Below are 16,928 nucleotides of genomic sequence, written 5' to 3'. Positions count from 1 at the left end.
AGGATCTCATCTGCAGGCTCCAAGTGAGGTTTGAGGTACGGAGTGTAGCTCTAGTATCTACCAGAGTTTGACCAGTTTTTTCACTAATTTTAATTTTAGTTTCCCCTTTGCTGTTTTAAGGGAATTACTGATAGCAATTTATTGGAGAATCCCATGGAGTCTTTCGACTCCAGGAGGGGCCCATATGGGGGCCCTTCCTTGGGGGTAGCTATGAGGGCATTCCAGTTGGTGTTGACAAGTTTGCACAGGCCCTTTGAGGACAGTCTGTTTCCCCATGGCTCAGTTGATTACAGCAGGGATACTGAGCCCTGGGCCAGTGTTTCAATGGTGGACCCCTAGGAAGGGATGAGGCAGGAGGTCCAGGTATAATCCAGGTCTCTGGCCTTGTAGCTGTAAGGTTAACAGTCTGGTGGACTTTTGTTTATGATCTTGCTTTTCAAAATTTTCAGTATCCTTGTGCAATGAGTTTTTTAATGAAGCTATTTTGGCATTTTGAAGCCTTTTTAGAGTCCAGTATACCAATAAAAATAGTTTGTCTGAGTTGGAAACCCTTGCTTTCAAGGGCGTTTTTTTAAATGAGTGATCTCGTCTAACTGGAATGGTCCCCATAATGGCTGTTCTAATTCTAGGTTTTTAGTGCTGCAAAGTGACTTGCTCAACTCTTTGGAATTTAAGGATCCATTCTTCTTCTTATTAATTGGTTCAGTTTAGTTATTTTTAGCTAAGCCAGACTAGTATCTAAAAGGGACATGCTGCTGGGTGGGGACTTAAGTGAAGTTTTACCGTTTACCTTGTTACGGAAGTTTTCTTGAGGTCGACAGGTAACTACTGTCAATCCAACCTCTTCCATGTACAACTTACCCTAACACGTGAGTCTTTACGTTGGGTGGTGAGTACTGTAACAGCTTTTAAATGTTCAACCTGGGCCCACCAGTGTTTGTGGCTTTTTAGCCTCTGAGACTGTCATCAGCATCAGTCTCTCTCTGAGACAAGTACGCGTGTGTCCAGTCGGCACACCAGCAGAGGTTGTTGTGGTCTGGCCACGGGAAGGCCCTGTGTGCACCACCACCAATTCCTGCAGAGCCTTGGATGGGGAAGGACAGAACAGCAGACCCCCCAGAGGGCATTGTGGACCGATTCCAGACAGTTGGGGAATGGCAGCTGCTACGTGGAATCTGGGGAAGGATCTTGAACAAACGGTGCTACAGAACAAACCTCCTGCCGCGGGGCCAGAACCAGGGCCTGGGGTCAGTCCTGTGGGGGATGGCGTCTGAACCAGTCGCTGGTGGCTTGGGTTCGGGGGAACTGCCTGCTAGCCCAAGCTGCCTGCTGGGACCGTAAAGCTGCTTACGTTGAGAGCTTGATGCGAAGAGAGCAGAGGTCAGGTGGAGAGGAAGGTTCCCAGGCCCTCAGAAAGGACAAGAAACAGAGTCGGAAAGGTTCTTGGGTGCCGTGCCTGTGTTCCTCATTGTCGTCGAAGCTGACGGAGGTCTCCTGATCCTGCCGCTGCCTCCCACTCTGTTAAACAGCACTCACCTGAGTTAATGTGAGATGTCATCGGCTTTGTGAAAGCGCTCACGACAGCGTGGCATCCTGGCAGACAGGGGCTCTGAGGAGGCGCTGTCCAAAGTGGAAGCCTGTTGTGGGTGGATGAGTGGGAAAAGGGCCCATTCAAGCAAGGTCGCCTTCCTGTGAGCGAAGGTGGGGGTCTGTCAGGCACTTAGCTCGCTCGGGCCAGCCAGGTAATTGCAGATGGACTGGGTAAAGGTCACATTCCTGGGAGAGGCTGAAAGTGCAGTGACGTTAGGGATTAAGTCTGGGTCTGCCCAGCTTGGGCCTGGCACCGCGGACTCTGTTTGCGGCCTGTCGTTTCCTCGGTTCACAGCTCCTAGGTTGGCCTGTGTCCTTTCAGCCCTCTCTCCCCCGGCTTCTCTTAGGCCACAGAAGTTGGCTCTCGTGTAGCTTTTGTTTCTTTGAAGATAATCGGTTGAGGCTTTGCTTTTCTTCTTTTTTGTTTGTTTGTTTATTGTTGTTTGCCTGCTTCCTTTAAAAAATTCTTTTCTTCCTCTCTGGCTTCTTGGATTACCATTTTATTTATCTTGCTAATTCACTGACCCTCTTCATAGGTGAACTGGTGCCCTTCAGTGTTTTGGAAATATTCAGCCAGTACCTCCTCAAGTATTGTCTCTGTCTGTTCCTTCTTTCCTTTTCTTCTCAGACTGATCAGTTTTATGCCAGACCTGACCACTGTTTTTCCTTCTCTGTGTGCTGGAGTTGGGATAATTCCAGTTTACCTATGCTGTGTTCAACCTGCCGCTGAATGTATCTGTGAAGTGTCTCATTTTAGTTGTTTTCCCTTTCCAGAAATTCTGCTTATTTCATTTTAAAATCTCTGTATCACTTTTTCTAATTTTATGTTTTCTGCACATATATTTAAATTTGTCATTTATATATGGTAAACGTATTTGTTTTAAAACCTGCATCTGATCATTTTACCTTTTGTCTATGTCAATCTTTTTACCCCCTTCTTTGTTTCTTTTGGTTCTCGTTCTTGTCTTTTCTTTTTGTGTCTGAGGATCTTTGACTCCTTGCTGGCATCCTGTGAAGATTTCCTCGTGGGCTCTTGGACTAGGGTTGAATGTGCCCTGCCCCAGAGAGGTTTGTATCTCCTCTGCTGTTGGCCCCAGGGGCAGTGCAGGTTGGATTTCTCATCACGTTCAGTTCTTCAGGTTCCGCGGGTGCCCAGGTTCTGGGATGCTGGTGGGCGGAAATTTGTGATTGCAGGTCTGTGGCCATAACTCCCCTAGCAGTTTTCCTCTTTCTTTTTAACAACTCTCCCCCCCCCCCCCCCACTTGTTCTCTTCAGTGTGAGTATGAGGGCAGCTTTTTATGCAGTCCTTTGCGGTGATGAGGTTGGAGATCTGGTTTACCTTCCTAGAACGGAGCCTCTGTAGTCCCACCTGGACAGTGGGCAGGTCTCCTCTGGCCCCCCCACCTGGATCTGGCTGTAGCTCTTGACTTCTGTCCCGCAGCCCTGGGCCCTGGGACCCGGATCCACAGCCAGGGCTGCAGTACCGGTAAGTTACCCTGAGACATCATGACTCAGGGGCTTCTATATTCTGCTTACTTACGTGATTTCTGGTTTCATCCCTAAAATGGCTTAGGTGTTCCTTGCTGTTTTTTCAGATCTCCAGTGCTTTTAACTTGATATATATATTTAAATCTTGAAACCCAGCATTCTTTTTGTTTGCTTTCAAAGGAAAAATTGCCTAATCCAAATATCATAGTCCCAAGACTGTATTCGACCTGTTAGACTTTTCTGTTTTTCATTAAACATATAGATACATTTTAGGATTGAGATATTTACCATATTAGGTACTTTCTTGTAAGTCACTTATTTAGAAGTGTCATCTGGTTTTTAGCTGTCCTATTTATCATATTTACCTGTCATTTCACTAATTTGTATGTTTTTAATGTGGAAGCAGAGATAGCTGTGGAGACTGTTCTGGTTTGATATCTGATCTTCATGACTTTGTAGATAACACACTCTGGTATAAATTACTTTGTCATTGCCGAGAGTTTCTCTCTGACCTAGGGTACAGTTAGTTTTCATACATGTTACCTACATATTTGAAAGTAAGATGGGGTGCAGGGTTCTTCAGATCGAACTTGTTATTTGTATCTATGTCAGGGGTGGGGAAACTTTCTATAAAGGACCACATGGTAAATTTGTCAGGCCATGGGGGCCATTAGCGGTTATGAGGCCAACTCCTTATCTCAGCTGCTGTTGTGGGTCTGCCATGGACCACACACCAAGGTGGGGGTGGCAGCGTCCCGGTACAACGTCGTGTTCGGAGTAGGGAACGGATGGATAGGCCTCTGTGTATGTCCTTACCGTGTCCGTCGGCTTCATGTGCTGGATTCTCCTAGGGCAGGCCAGAATTTCCCTTGCTTATTGTGCATTCACGTCTGTATTCTCAGGACATGTTTCAGGACAGTTGTGTCTATTTCTAGTCATTGTTCCCTGTGAGGGATTTTGTCTGTGTTCCAGCTGTCTGTTACCACAATATCACAGTTTAATAATCCACTCCTGGAGTTAGTGGCTCAAAACAATAACCATTTCTTTACCTCTGGTGCGTATGCGGGAGTGATTTAGGCTGGGCCCATCAGGCAGGCCTAGTCCTGCTGGGCGGCCTGCTCACAGTCCTGCTGGGCAATAGCTGGCCCATGTGGCTGGTCCAAGACGGACCCCCTGGGACAACTAGCATGACTCAGCCTTTCCCCATCCTGCTTCCTCCTGCATGCTGGCTGGTTATGGCATGTTCTGAGTGTAGGTGGTGAAGCCCCATTTGCACCACTGGCTGATGTACTTTACGTGCCTGTCCTTGCCTGGGGGCTCGGGGGAGCCGTGCGGCACATGTCCTCAGAGCCAGCAGGGACAGCAGCTGCAGTCTGTTCTTTTTCTTGGATACCCCTTATCAAAAAATGTTTATACCATTCTTGGTTTTAATCCAAAATTGATGTATTACTTTGTTTTGAGGGAAACTTTTCAGAATTATTTGAGAAATGTAAGTTAAAAATTGAAGAAAAAAAACCATCTATTTTTATAGCAAATTTTTTCCTTTTCTTTTTCATCCTGAAGTATCTCATGTGTCTTGTTATAATGACAGACCACTTACTAAAATAAAAATAATAAAATGCATAAACTTAGTTTTTCTGAGATCAGCTTACTTATATGAAAATGTGTGAGATTCCCAGTCAAGATGGCATAGGAGGATCCTGAGTTCACCTCCTCCCACGGAAACACCAAGACTGCAACCACATGTAGAACATCTCTCTTTGAGAAGGACCTGAAGACTAGCAGAACAGCTCTTCCATGGCTAAAGGTATAAAGAAAAAGCCACATTGAGAGGGATAGGAGAGGCAGAGATGCTGTCTAATCGGGACCCATGTCCAGGCATGGCAAACCCACAAGAAGGAAGAATATCACGGATGTGGAGTAAAAATGTAGTGCATTTAGAACATATCCGAACTGAAGCCACACCAACTTAAAATAGACTGCTATATTCATAGGGTGTTACATGAACCTCGTGTAATCATAAACCAGAAACCGATCGTAGATACACAGAGAGGAATCTAAACATAACACTAAAGAATGTCATCAAATCATAAGGGAAGAGAGCAAGAGAAGAAAGGAATGGAGTACTATAACACAACCAGAAAGCAATGAACAAAATGGCAAAAGTATACCTAATCAGTAATTACTTTAAAGAGATTAAAGGCTACAATGAAAAGATACAGGGCAGAAAAAAAGACATAGGGTGACAGTGGATAAAAAAATAAGACCCATCATATGTTGCCTACAAGGTACTCACTTCAGACCTAAAGACAGACTGGAAGTGAGGGGTTAGAAAAAGATATTCCTGGGGCGCCTGGGTGGCTCAGTCGTTAAGCGTCTGCCTTTGGCTCAGGTCATGATCCCGGGGTCCTGGGATCGAGCCCCACATCGGGCTCCCTGCTCCGCGGGAAGCCTGCTTCTCCCTCTCCCGCTCCCCCTGCTTGTGTTCCCTCTCTCGCTGTGTCTCTCTCTGTCAAATAAATAAATAAAATCTTTAAAAAAAAGAAAAAGATATTCCTTACAAATGGAAATGAAAAGAAAAGCTATGTGTATCAGACAAAATATACTTCACAACAAAAACTGTAACAAGAGACAAAAAAAGAGCATTGCATAAAGCTAAAGGGATCAGTCTAACAAGTGGATATTACAGTTGTAAATATCTGTGTATCCAACACAGGACCACCTAAATATATAAAGCAAATGTTATAGACATAAAGGGAGAAAATGACAGCAATACAGTAATAGTAAGAGTCTTTCATAGCCCACTTACATCAGTGGATCAATCATCCAGATAGAAAATAAGAGAAGAGTGGCTTTGAACAACACATTTTACCAGATGGACTTAATAGGTATATACAGAACATCCCATCCAGAATCAGCAGAATACATAATATTTTAGGGCACGTGGAACATTCTTCAGGATAGATCCCATGTTAGGCCACAAAACAAGTCTCAATAAGTTAAAGATTGAAATCGTATCAAGCACAGATCCTTTTCAGAGTACAGCAGTATGAAATTAGAAATCAATTACAGGAAAAATGTGGAAAGAACACAAACGCATGGAGGCTAAACAACATCAAATCAACAAATCAAAGAGGACTTAGAAAAATACCTTGAGACAAATGAAAATGAAAACACAGTGTTCCAAAATGTCTGGGATGCAGCAAAAGCAGTTCCAAGAACGCAGTTTATAGCAAGACAGGCCTGCCTCAAGGAACAAGAAAAATCTCACATAAACTAACCTTACACCAAAAGGAAATGGAAAAAGAACAAAGCCCAATGTTAGCAGAAGGGGGGAAGGAAATAATAAAGATCAGAGTGCAAAACAAATGAAACAGAGACCAAAAAATTACAGTAGAAAAGATCAATGGAACTAAGATCTGGTTCTTTGAAAAGATAAGCAACATTCATAAACTTTTAGCCAGACTCATCAAGAAAGAATGAGAGAGAACTCAGATCAGGAGTGAAAGAGGGAAGGTCATATAACTGACGCCACAGAAGGACAGAGGATCGTAAGAGACTGAGACAGACAATTATGTGCCAGCACGTTGGACAAACTAGGAGAAATAGATACATTCCTGGAAACAGATTCCTGGAATCAGGAAGAAATAGAAAATCAGGATAGATGAATTACTAGTAGTGAAAATGAATCAGTAATTAAAAAAAAACTCTCAACAAAGAAAAGTTCAGGATTAGTCAGGTTCACAATTGAATTCTTAATAAACATTTAAAGAAGAGTTAAAACCTGTTTTTCTCAAACTATTCCAGCAAATTGAAGAGGAAGGAACACTTCCAAATTCATTCTATGAGACCAGCATTACTATGACATCAAAACCAGACAGACACTACTAAAACCAAAAATTACAGGCCAATATCTTTGATGATAGCAAACCAAATTCAACGGTACATTAAGAGGACCATATGCCACCATCAAGTGGGATTTATCCCAGAGATATAAGGATGATTTAATATCTGCAGAGTAATCAGTGTGATATACCCCATTAACAAAATGAGGCTACAAACCATATGATCACCTCAATAGATGCAGAAAAGCATTTGACCAAGTCAATATCCATTTATGGTAAACACGCAGCAAACTGAATATAAAGGAAAGGTACTTCAACATAATAAAGGCCACATATGGCAAACCCACAGCTAACATACACAGTGTTAAAAAGCTGCAAGCATTTTTTTCTAAGATTAGAAACCACAGAAGAATGCCTACTCTTGCTGCTTTTATTCAACATAGTACTAGAAGTCCGAGCCACAGCAGTCAGACAGGAAAAATAAAAAGCATCCAAATTGGTAAGGAAGAGGTCAAACTGTCACTATTTACAGGTGACATGATAGTATATATAGAAAACCCTAAAGACTCCACCAAGATGCTAAAAGTGCTATTACAACTAATAAATGAATTCAGTAATGTTGTGGCATACAAAACTAATATATGGACATCTCTTACAAATATATACAAACCAGTATAAAGAAAAATCAAGAAAACAATTCCAGTTGAAATTGCATCAAAATAAAATACCTGGGAATAAGTTTTTTCAAGGAGGTGAAAGACCTGTACTCTGAAAACTCTTAAGACATTGATGAAAGAAATTGAAAATGATACAAATAAATAGAAAAACATACCATGTTTGTGGATTGGAAGAATTAATACTGTTAAGAGGTCCATACTATCCGATGCAGTCTACAGATTTAATGCAGTCCCTATTAAAAAACAACAGCATTTTTCGCAGAGCTAGAATAAATAGTCCTAACATTTGTATGAAACCAGAAAAGACCCTGAATTGCCAAAGCAATTTTGAGAAAGAGGAACAAAGCTGGAGACATCATACTCCCTAATTTCAAGATACATTACAAAGCTATAGTAATCGAAACAGAATGGTACAGGCACAAAACCAGATGTGTAGTCAGTGGAACTTAATAAAGACCTCAGAACAAACCCACGCTTATATAGTCAACCTATGACAAAGGGGACAGTTAATCTATGACAATATACAGTGGGGAGAAAGATAGTCTTTTCAACAAATGGTGTTGGTAAAACTGGGCAGCTACATGCAAAAGAATGAAACTGGACCTCTTTTATACACCATACACGAAAATAAGCTCAAAGTGGAGTAACTTAAATGTACAACCTGAAACTAAAACTCATGAAAGGAAACGTGGGCTCTAAGCTCTTGGATATCAGTCTTGGCAATATGTTTTTGGATCTTTCTCCTCAGACATGGGGAACAAAAGCAAAAATAAACTATTGGGACTACATCAAAATAAAAAGCTTTTGCATAGTGAAGGAAATGATCAACAAAACGAAACGCAACCAACCTACTGAATGGAAGAAGATATTTACAAATGATATATCCTCTAAGGGGTCAATATCCGAAATATATAAAAAACTCATACAACTCAACAAGAAAACAACAAGCAATCCAATTAAAAAATGGGCAGCAGACCTGAGTAGACATTTTTTTCCCAAAGATTGATTGATTGATTTGGAGCACATGAGCAGGGGGAGAGGCAGAGGGTGAAGGATAGAAACTCAAGCAGACTCTGTGCTGAGCACGGAGCCATTATGGGGCGCAATCTCATGACCCTGAGATCACGACCTGAACTGAAATCAAGAGTTGGCCGCTCAGCCAACGGCGCCACCCAGGCACCCCTGAGTAGATTTTTTTTTTTTAAAGTAGACATATATACAGACAGGCACTCTACACATGAAAAGGTGCTCAACATCACTCATCATCAGGGAAATGCACAATGAGATATCACCTCACACCTGTCACAGTGGTTAAGTACCAGAAAGACAGGATATAACAAGTGTTGGCAAGGATGTGGAGAAAAGGGAACCCTCCTGCAGTGTTGGTGGGGATGTAAGTTGGTACAGCCAGTATAGAAAATGGTATGGAGGTTCCTCAAAAAAATTAAAAATAAAAATATCATATGATCAAGGAATCCCACTCCTGGGTATTCAAAGAAAATGAAAACACTAATTTGAAAAGACATCTGCACCCCCATGTTTATCGTAGCATTGTTTACAGTAGCCAGGGTATGGAAGCAACTCACGTGTCCGTCAAGAGATGAATGGGGACACACACACACACACACACACACACACACACACACACACACACACAGGAATATTACGCAGCCATCAAAAGGAATGAGAGCTTGTCATTGGTGGCAACACAGGTGGGCCTGGAGAGTATTGTTCTACTAAGTGATAAAAGTCAGGGACACATGCCTTTTACTTAGATGTGGAATCTAAGACACAAAACAAATGAACAAACAAAACAGAAACAGACTCCTAAAGACAGAGAACAAACCAGTGGTTCTCGGAGGGGGGAGGTGGGAGGAGGAGTGAAATAGGTGAAGTGGATTTAAATGTATAAACTTCCAAGTTATAAAATAAGTAAGTCGTGGGATGTTAAATGCAGCAGAGAGAAAACAGTTGATTATATTATAATAATTATATATGGTAATGAATACTTGCTAGACCTATCGTGATTATTTCATAATGTATATAATATTGCCTGTCAATGACTTCAATGAAGAAAAAAAAGTAAAAGGGGGGAAAATGGAGAAGAGAAGCTATGTGATACTGTGGCTGTAGATAAGCGAAGTGTATTTCTGGAATGCTGCTTTGTGCCGTTGTATTTTAAGTGTCTGCCAGGTGCCCTGTAACTGAAGGCCAGTGTGTTAGTGAAGCCTTACCTGTGGAAATGCAGGGAGCATGCTTACAGTCGGAAAAAGTAGACCCAGGAAGCAAGAGGCGTCGATAATACAGAGAAGATAAAACAATATGGTGGACCTCAATGTGAGACAGGAATCCATCAGAATCCTAGAGGAGAACATAGGCAGTAACCTCCTTGACATTGGCCACAGCAACTTCTTTCAAGATACATCTCCAAAAGCTAGTGAAACAAAAGCAAAAATGAACTTTTGGGACTTCATCAAGATAAAAAGCTTCTGCACAGCAAAGGAAACAGTCAACAAAACAAAGAGGCAACCCACAGAATGGGAGAAGATATTTGCAAATGACACTACAGATAAAGGGCTGGTATCCAAAATCTATGAAGAACTTCTCAAACTCAACACCCAAAAAACAAATAATCAAAGTCAGAAAATGGGCAGAAGACATGAAAAGACACTTCTCTGAAGAAGATATACAAATGGCTAACAGACACATGAAAAAATGTTCATCATCATTAGCCATCAGGGAAATCCAAATCAAAACCACATTGAGATACCACTGTACACCAGTCAGAATGGCAAAAATGGACAGGGAAAGAAACAACAGATGTTGGAGAGGTTGTGGAGAAAGGGGAACCCTCTTACACTGTTGGTGGGAATGCAAGTTGGTACAGCCACTTGGGAAAACAGTGTGGAGGTGCCTCAAAAATTTAAAAATAGAGCTACCCTACGACCCAGCAATTGCACTACTGGGTATTTACCCCAAAGACACAGATGTAGTGAAAAGAAGGGCCATATGCACCCCAATGTTCATAGCAGCAATGTCCGCAATAGCCAAACTGTGGAAAGAGCCGAGATGCCCTTCAACAGATGAATGCATAAAGAAGATGTGGTCCATATATACAATGGAATATTACTCAGCCATCAGAAAGGATGAATACCCAACTTTTACATCAACATGGATGGGACTGGAGGAGATTATGCAAGTGAAATAAGTCAAGCAGAGAAAGTCAATTATCATATGGTTTCACTTATTTGTGGAACATAAGGAATAACACGGAGGATATTAGGAGAAGGAAGGGAAAAATGGGGAGGGGGAATTGGAGGGAGAGATGAACCATGAGAGACTATGGACCTGAGAAACAAACAGGGTTTTAGAGGGGAGAGGGGAGAGGGGATTGGTTAGCCCGGTGATGGGTATTAAGGAGGGCACGTACTGCATGGAGCACTGGGTGTTATACGAAAACAATGGATCGTGGATCACCACATCAAAAACTAATGATGTATTGTATGGTGACTAACATAACATAATAAAAACAAAACAAAACAAAACAATATGGTGACCCCCAAGGTCTCGGATCCTGGTAGAAATAGAGGGATTTGCAAAAGGGGCGCTTCCTGTTTCTGAGACGAGCAGTGTGGGTGGATGAGGAAGGGCGCAGGAAGTAGACAGCGCCTGTCCAGATAGGTGGAGATGCTGGGAACGGAGGTATTGCTTGAGTGCCTATGTGAGGCCAAGGCAGATGTCCGTGAGGGAGGGAGGGGACGCCGGAGACCCCGCAGAGCCTGTGTGCCTGGAGAGGAGACGGATGCCTTTTGGAGACAGGGTGCAGGAGCCATGCCACATGGGTCCACCTGTGGGGGGTGCGGGAGAGGTGGATACTCACCAGAGCTTCCCCTGACCAGGGTTGTGCCCGGGCACCTGGGCTGAACTCTGGGCGGCATCATTCCAGAGACCTCGAGATTTCCTGCAGCCATGTGGTGCTGTCTGGATGCAGAATCAGAGGGGAAAAGGGCCGCTTTGTGCATGGCCGAGGGTTGCCTGTTGCATGCAATGAACAATGAAGGGAATGGCAAGATTAAGGAGGAAATTTAAGATTACTCCTAGCCCAAATGCAGCGGAAGACTTCCAGTAGCGGGAAGACTAGAGTGGAGAGGAGGGAAGCAGAGGATTAGGGGGCTGAGGACTGGGGAGGGGCAGGCAGGAGGTCCAGGGGCTGGAGATCTGGGCCAACCCAGCTGGAACAGGGCCTGGGCGTCTCCTCTGAGGATTCGGGGAGGCAGTTGCTGGTGTGGACAATGAGGGACCCAAACCCCTCCCAGCCTTCAGTTTGCCATCCTCATCATGAGGCTTTTCATCCACAGCCTGTGGGCTTACGCTCCATAAGGAGCAGCCGTTTTCATTGCTAAATGGTCGTCCTGTGTTTGTTTGCTTAGCTTCTCACCTACTCATGTGCACAGAGTACCTTCTTTTCAAGTATTTTGCCTTTAGCATGATGTCTTTCGCCTTATTTCTTTTATGAGATGCTGTTTCTACTTCATTTATTAGTTCTGTGGTAATGTTATTTTGGTCCTTAGTGGTTTCTTAGCTCTGCAGTCTTCTTCATGTTTCAGTTTTGATTTATCATCACCTCATTGCGTCTCATGTATTGATTTCATGTCCTCTCTGAATTCTGGGAACTTTCCATTAGTTCTTGCACTGGGCTTTCCTTCAGTGAAGAACGGTGTGTCTGGCACACGTGCCTTTGCTCCCCTCTGCGGGGGGCTGCTGTGGTGGCCTGGAGGAGAGGGGAGGCTGGTGGAGTTTTCTAGAGCTCCCATGCCAGGTCTTTCATCACCCACATGCTTTTTAACATGACCCTCTATCGGGATTGTTGTTCTGCTGCACAGTGAGTGAACTTGGGGTTGAGGGCTGAGTGCTGCTGTGTTCCTGTCATCTGGGAGAATGGGAGGAGGGGGGCGGGGGAGCAGGATTCACCCCTGGGCGCCGGAGGCAGACCCTTGTGCAGCTGTGTGGAAGCCCTTCCCCAGGCTCCCTCCGCCTAATCGGGGCCATACCTGTTTCGCATGAGATGCACCTGTTCATCACTGTGTTTATCACTGTGTTCCCCGGCTAGGGCCAGGGGCCGGGACTCTGAGGACAGCAGGGCTCTGCGCCCATCCCCGTCTCCAGCCCCCGTATCACTGTTGGCAGCATGAGGTAGAGAGGCTCAGCGAAATCCAGGTGTGCACATGGGGGGTGGGGGTGGGGAGCAGGGCTGGGGACCCCTGGTGGGCTGAGGATGGCAGGAGGAGTGGGCCCCGTGCCTGACTGGCCCTGACTTGGGGCCTCTGTTTGCCTGTCTGCATGAAGGGCACTGATGCTGCTGCTTTCTAAGGGGGTTGGGAGGAGTAGATGGGCTCATTCCATCCAAGTCCTGTGGGCCCAGTTTGCTGCTCTCAGCAGGTGTTTGCTCCCCATAGTCACTCACTTGGGGACTTCTCCCAGTCAGGTTATCCTTGACCCCTCTGATCTTTCTTCCTTTATGTTCACTTTTGCCTTCTCTTTCACTAAATTCTTGCTGATGGTTGAAGGTCATTAGTGGTTAGGTAATCATGATCATTTCTGCCTTCTTTGTCCAGATTTGCTCTCATCAGATAAAAGCCAAAATGGCATCTGACCATTCTGTGGGACAGCCCGTGAGAAGAGGGGCCTGTCTCTCTAAAAGTGTTTCGATTTTTAGATTTGTCATGGGGCTGCCTTCACACCCTTTGTCCTCACCTGGTGGCAACTGGCACAGGTCTTGCCGGTGCACCGGCTTTGTGCCACGTGGCCCGTCCTTGAAATCTGTCGTGTGTGTTCCTGGCCTGCTTCTCAACGATTATGGCACTTCTCGCCTTTTATTTCCTCCCCTCACATCGAGTTTTCAACTAATTTTTGTTGCTTTTTTTAAGAGAGAGTCTAAGAATTAGCAGTGAGCTAGCTGAATATCTGTCCTAGAAAAATCTGCAGTATATATTTTACATTTGTAATTGATGCATATTATGTTTCCAGTGTTTAAAGAGTTTTCCATTTCAAATACAGTATGGCTTAATTTTAATATTTATATTTCAAACTTAATTTTTCAAAGGAACATCTTTGTCAATCCATTGTTGACATAAGCCAAATTTGCACAATGATGGTAAAAGAACTTTCATTGTTTTTGCTAGGATGGCAGTAATTAATAGCTGTCATGTCTGAAAGTTCCTTTCAGATGTTCTCCTAGAACAGGGAGAAGCCCGGGATTGTCTCTCTGGAGCCTCTCATGGGGGGTGTGTAGTCAGCAGGACTCTGGGAGAGGGTAAAGGGGAGTGGCTAGCCTGTCTTCTCCCGGGCCTTCGCCCACACCCTCAGCAGCATCCACCAGAAGCTCGCTGTGAGATTTGGGGGAAAAGGGAGAAAGTGTCAGCATTTAGCCAAGTTAATTTCACATATATTTTATGTCCATCTGTGCTTTAATGTAGTTTGAAATGTGAAACTCTAATAAATATGTAAAGCCATCTTTATGGGCCCCTGGGTGGCTCAGTTGGTTAAACGCCTGCCTTCAGCTCAGGTCGTGATCCCGGGGTCCTGGGGTCGAGTCCTGTGTCGGGCTCCCTGCTCGGTGGGGAGTCTCCTTGTCCCTTTGCCTGCTCTGCCTGCTTGTACTCTCATTCTCGCTCTCTCACTCTCTTTCTGGAAATAAATAAATAGAATCTTTAAAAAAAAAAACAAAATAAAACCATCTTTATTAAACCTGCATCTGAGATTTCTCTGCATTTATGAGCAAGCTGAGTAACTAGGAGCAAAATGAGTAACTAGGAAGTCTACAGGTGTACAGTGTTTGGGGTTTTCCCCCGACATTTTATTGTGACAGCTTTGTCATTTTAAGTGATATTCTGTTAATACTATACAATGAACATTTGAAAAATACATATCAGATAGTTATTATAAATTAGCTGAACATGAAAAAGCAAAGCTGTGGGAGAACACATGTGTGTTGTTATGATGAGTTGTGGAGTTGCTGGTTCAGGAAGGGATTTTAGGTGATGCATAGTTATGTTTGTTTTATTTTGCTTCGGGTGTAGGGAGAAGGTTACTTGTTTTCCACAGGTTTCCTGTTAGAGTTATGAAAAACTGACTGGGTGTTGGATGTATCTTACAGAAATAATTTGTTTCCAGTAAGTTAGAGTTGCTTCATCTTCCCTGGATATGCTCTGAAGAGTGGCTCATTCCCCTGTGTTAATGTGAAACAGTTGTTGACTGTTCCCCTAAATAACAGAATCTTATACTGTCATTTCACAGGCTGGCTGGCACTTCTCCCAAGAAGGAGTGATGCCGATTAGTTCATCTTTATAGTTTCAGCCACTGTGAAATACCATGCTTGTGTTATTTTGCTCATTTTGCTGTTTGTTTTCTGTTCACAATTTAAAATAAATAAATAAAAACGCGGGCTGTTCCGTGGAGGAGACCTCAGAGAGTGCCAGAGTGAAGAGCCGGCCACGCTGGCCCGCACCGTCCTCGTGGGGTCCGTGCCTGGTGCCCAGCTCCGCCACTCCTATACCTCCAGCCTCTCCCTGCAGTAAGAGCCCGAAGAGCCGCAGGGCGAGGCCGAGCTGGGCCCGCACGGCCAGCAGAGACGAGGGGAGGAAGGGGTGCCCTCAGAATGGAGGGCCTTCTGTCTTGTGGACCCGGCACTGAATACACTTCTTCACCTTGCCAGTGGGAATTGACCCCTGTGCTCTTGTCTTGAGCTCTCTGCCGTCGCTCCCTGCCCTGCTACTAATAACTCACTTTCCTTTGTTCCAGTTACCCAGTTACATTCCTGCGCTAACTCCCACTAAGACTTAGCTCTATCAAAGGGTAACTGTCTGAGGAGCCATGCCTCTTCTGTCTTGTAGAGGGAGGTGGCTGGCTGGTAGGAGAAGCAGGTGGGCTGCAGAATCAGACTCCCCTCATTCACCCACCGGTTGACCTGGTGGGCACGGGTGACCTCTCCGAGCCTGCGATCCTGCGATTAGTTAAATGACGATGAATGATAGTAGTGGCCCCCTAGGAGTGTTACAGAAACCATAAGGAATAAGCTGTGAAATGACATAGTACGTAGCAAGTTCTCAATAAATGGTGATTATTTATCTACTAATAATGGTTCCACGTGCCAGAATCTTCAGATTTTTATCATGTGACCTGCTTTTGATCAGGAAAAACAAAGTATTCAGATCTTCACGTCCACTCCATTATTTAGTCATTTTGTCAAATACTTGTGTATATTGTTTCACTTATCAGTAATATCCTACAGCGTCTGTGCTTACCCAGATGTTTTGTGATACCCAGAGAGAAAACATGAGCGCATGGAGGATTTTCCACCTATGTCTTTAGCCCTCTCTTAGACCCCTCATTTAATGAAGGGGTCAGGTCCAATTTTTATGAAGCACCAGTCAGAGGGTTCACTCTTTGTTGATACGGATAAATTAATACATTTTAGAAAGGCTAGAAGCACCGCTGATGTGCGGGTATCACTTACTCTACTTCTGATGATCAGAGTTGACAAAGACTGTGTTTGTTATGGGGTGAGCTTTGCAGAACGAACATCTGTATTATACTCTCCCCACCTTCCCCCCCCTGTTACTTTTTAAAGATAATGGTTAACATGTTCTGTTCATCTCTTCCTTCATGATTTTGCAAGACTGGAGGATGATTTTGAAGTTTTGGAAAATACTGTGTGAGTGTGGCCTGGAAAAGCTGCTTTTGGTAAAGGACAGATGAGCAGAAGAAGAGATGGATTTTACAGCATGGGCTGTCCACTCAGCCCTGGTCCTTGTGCTTGGCAGCCTCTAAATGTCCACACCACATGGGGCTGCTTCCCTCGTGAGGCTTGGGTGTATATAGATAGCCAAAAGAACGTGGCAGGAGACGTGGGAAATCACCTCCCAGGTCCATCTTGTGCATCTGCTCTCTTGATTTGCTCACCCTGGGGGAGCCACTTACCAGGTCAAGATGCAGCCCTGTGGAGCGGCTGGTGGGGCGGGGGATGCCGAGGCGAGCAGTCGAGAGGCAGCCTGGACGCACAAGGCCATGGCCTCCACGTGATGCCTGGATTCCTGACCCACAGAAACTGTGAAAGAGTAGCTGTTGTTTCAAACCACTGAGTTTTGAGGTAACTTGCAGCACACACTAAATTACTACTGTGGTACTTATTGAAATCTTTGGAGCTGATGAAATCGTTTCTTCCTAAAGCACAGGCAGTGTGCTTTATGCTTTACCATGTTCACCATTCACTTGCCTTAGGGGATATTATTGTATAATTGTTTGTTTCCAATGTTTATGAGATTTTTT

At 44.2% G+C, this 16,928-nt stretch overlaps 1 protein-coding gene across 4 annotated transcripts in view; it reads left to right on the top strand.

The window, feature by feature from the left end:
* The window catches only part of AUH (AU RNA binding methylglutaconyl-CoA hydratase), a 177,419-nt gene that overhangs the window by 137,075 nt on the left and 23,416 nt on the right, over nt 1-16,928 (top strand). The gene's annotated exons all lie outside the window — the stretch shown is intronic.

Source organism: Halichoerus grypus, chromosome 14 (assembly GCF_964656455.1).
Source record: "Halichoerus grypus chromosome 14, mHalGry1.hap1.1, whole genome shotgun sequence".
Taxonomy (NCBI): Eukaryota; Metazoa; Chordata; class Mammalia; order Carnivora; family Phocidae; genus Halichoerus; species Halichoerus grypus.
Note: the sequence above shows the minus strand (reverse complement) of the source record. Positions and strands in the feature narration are given on the sequence as shown.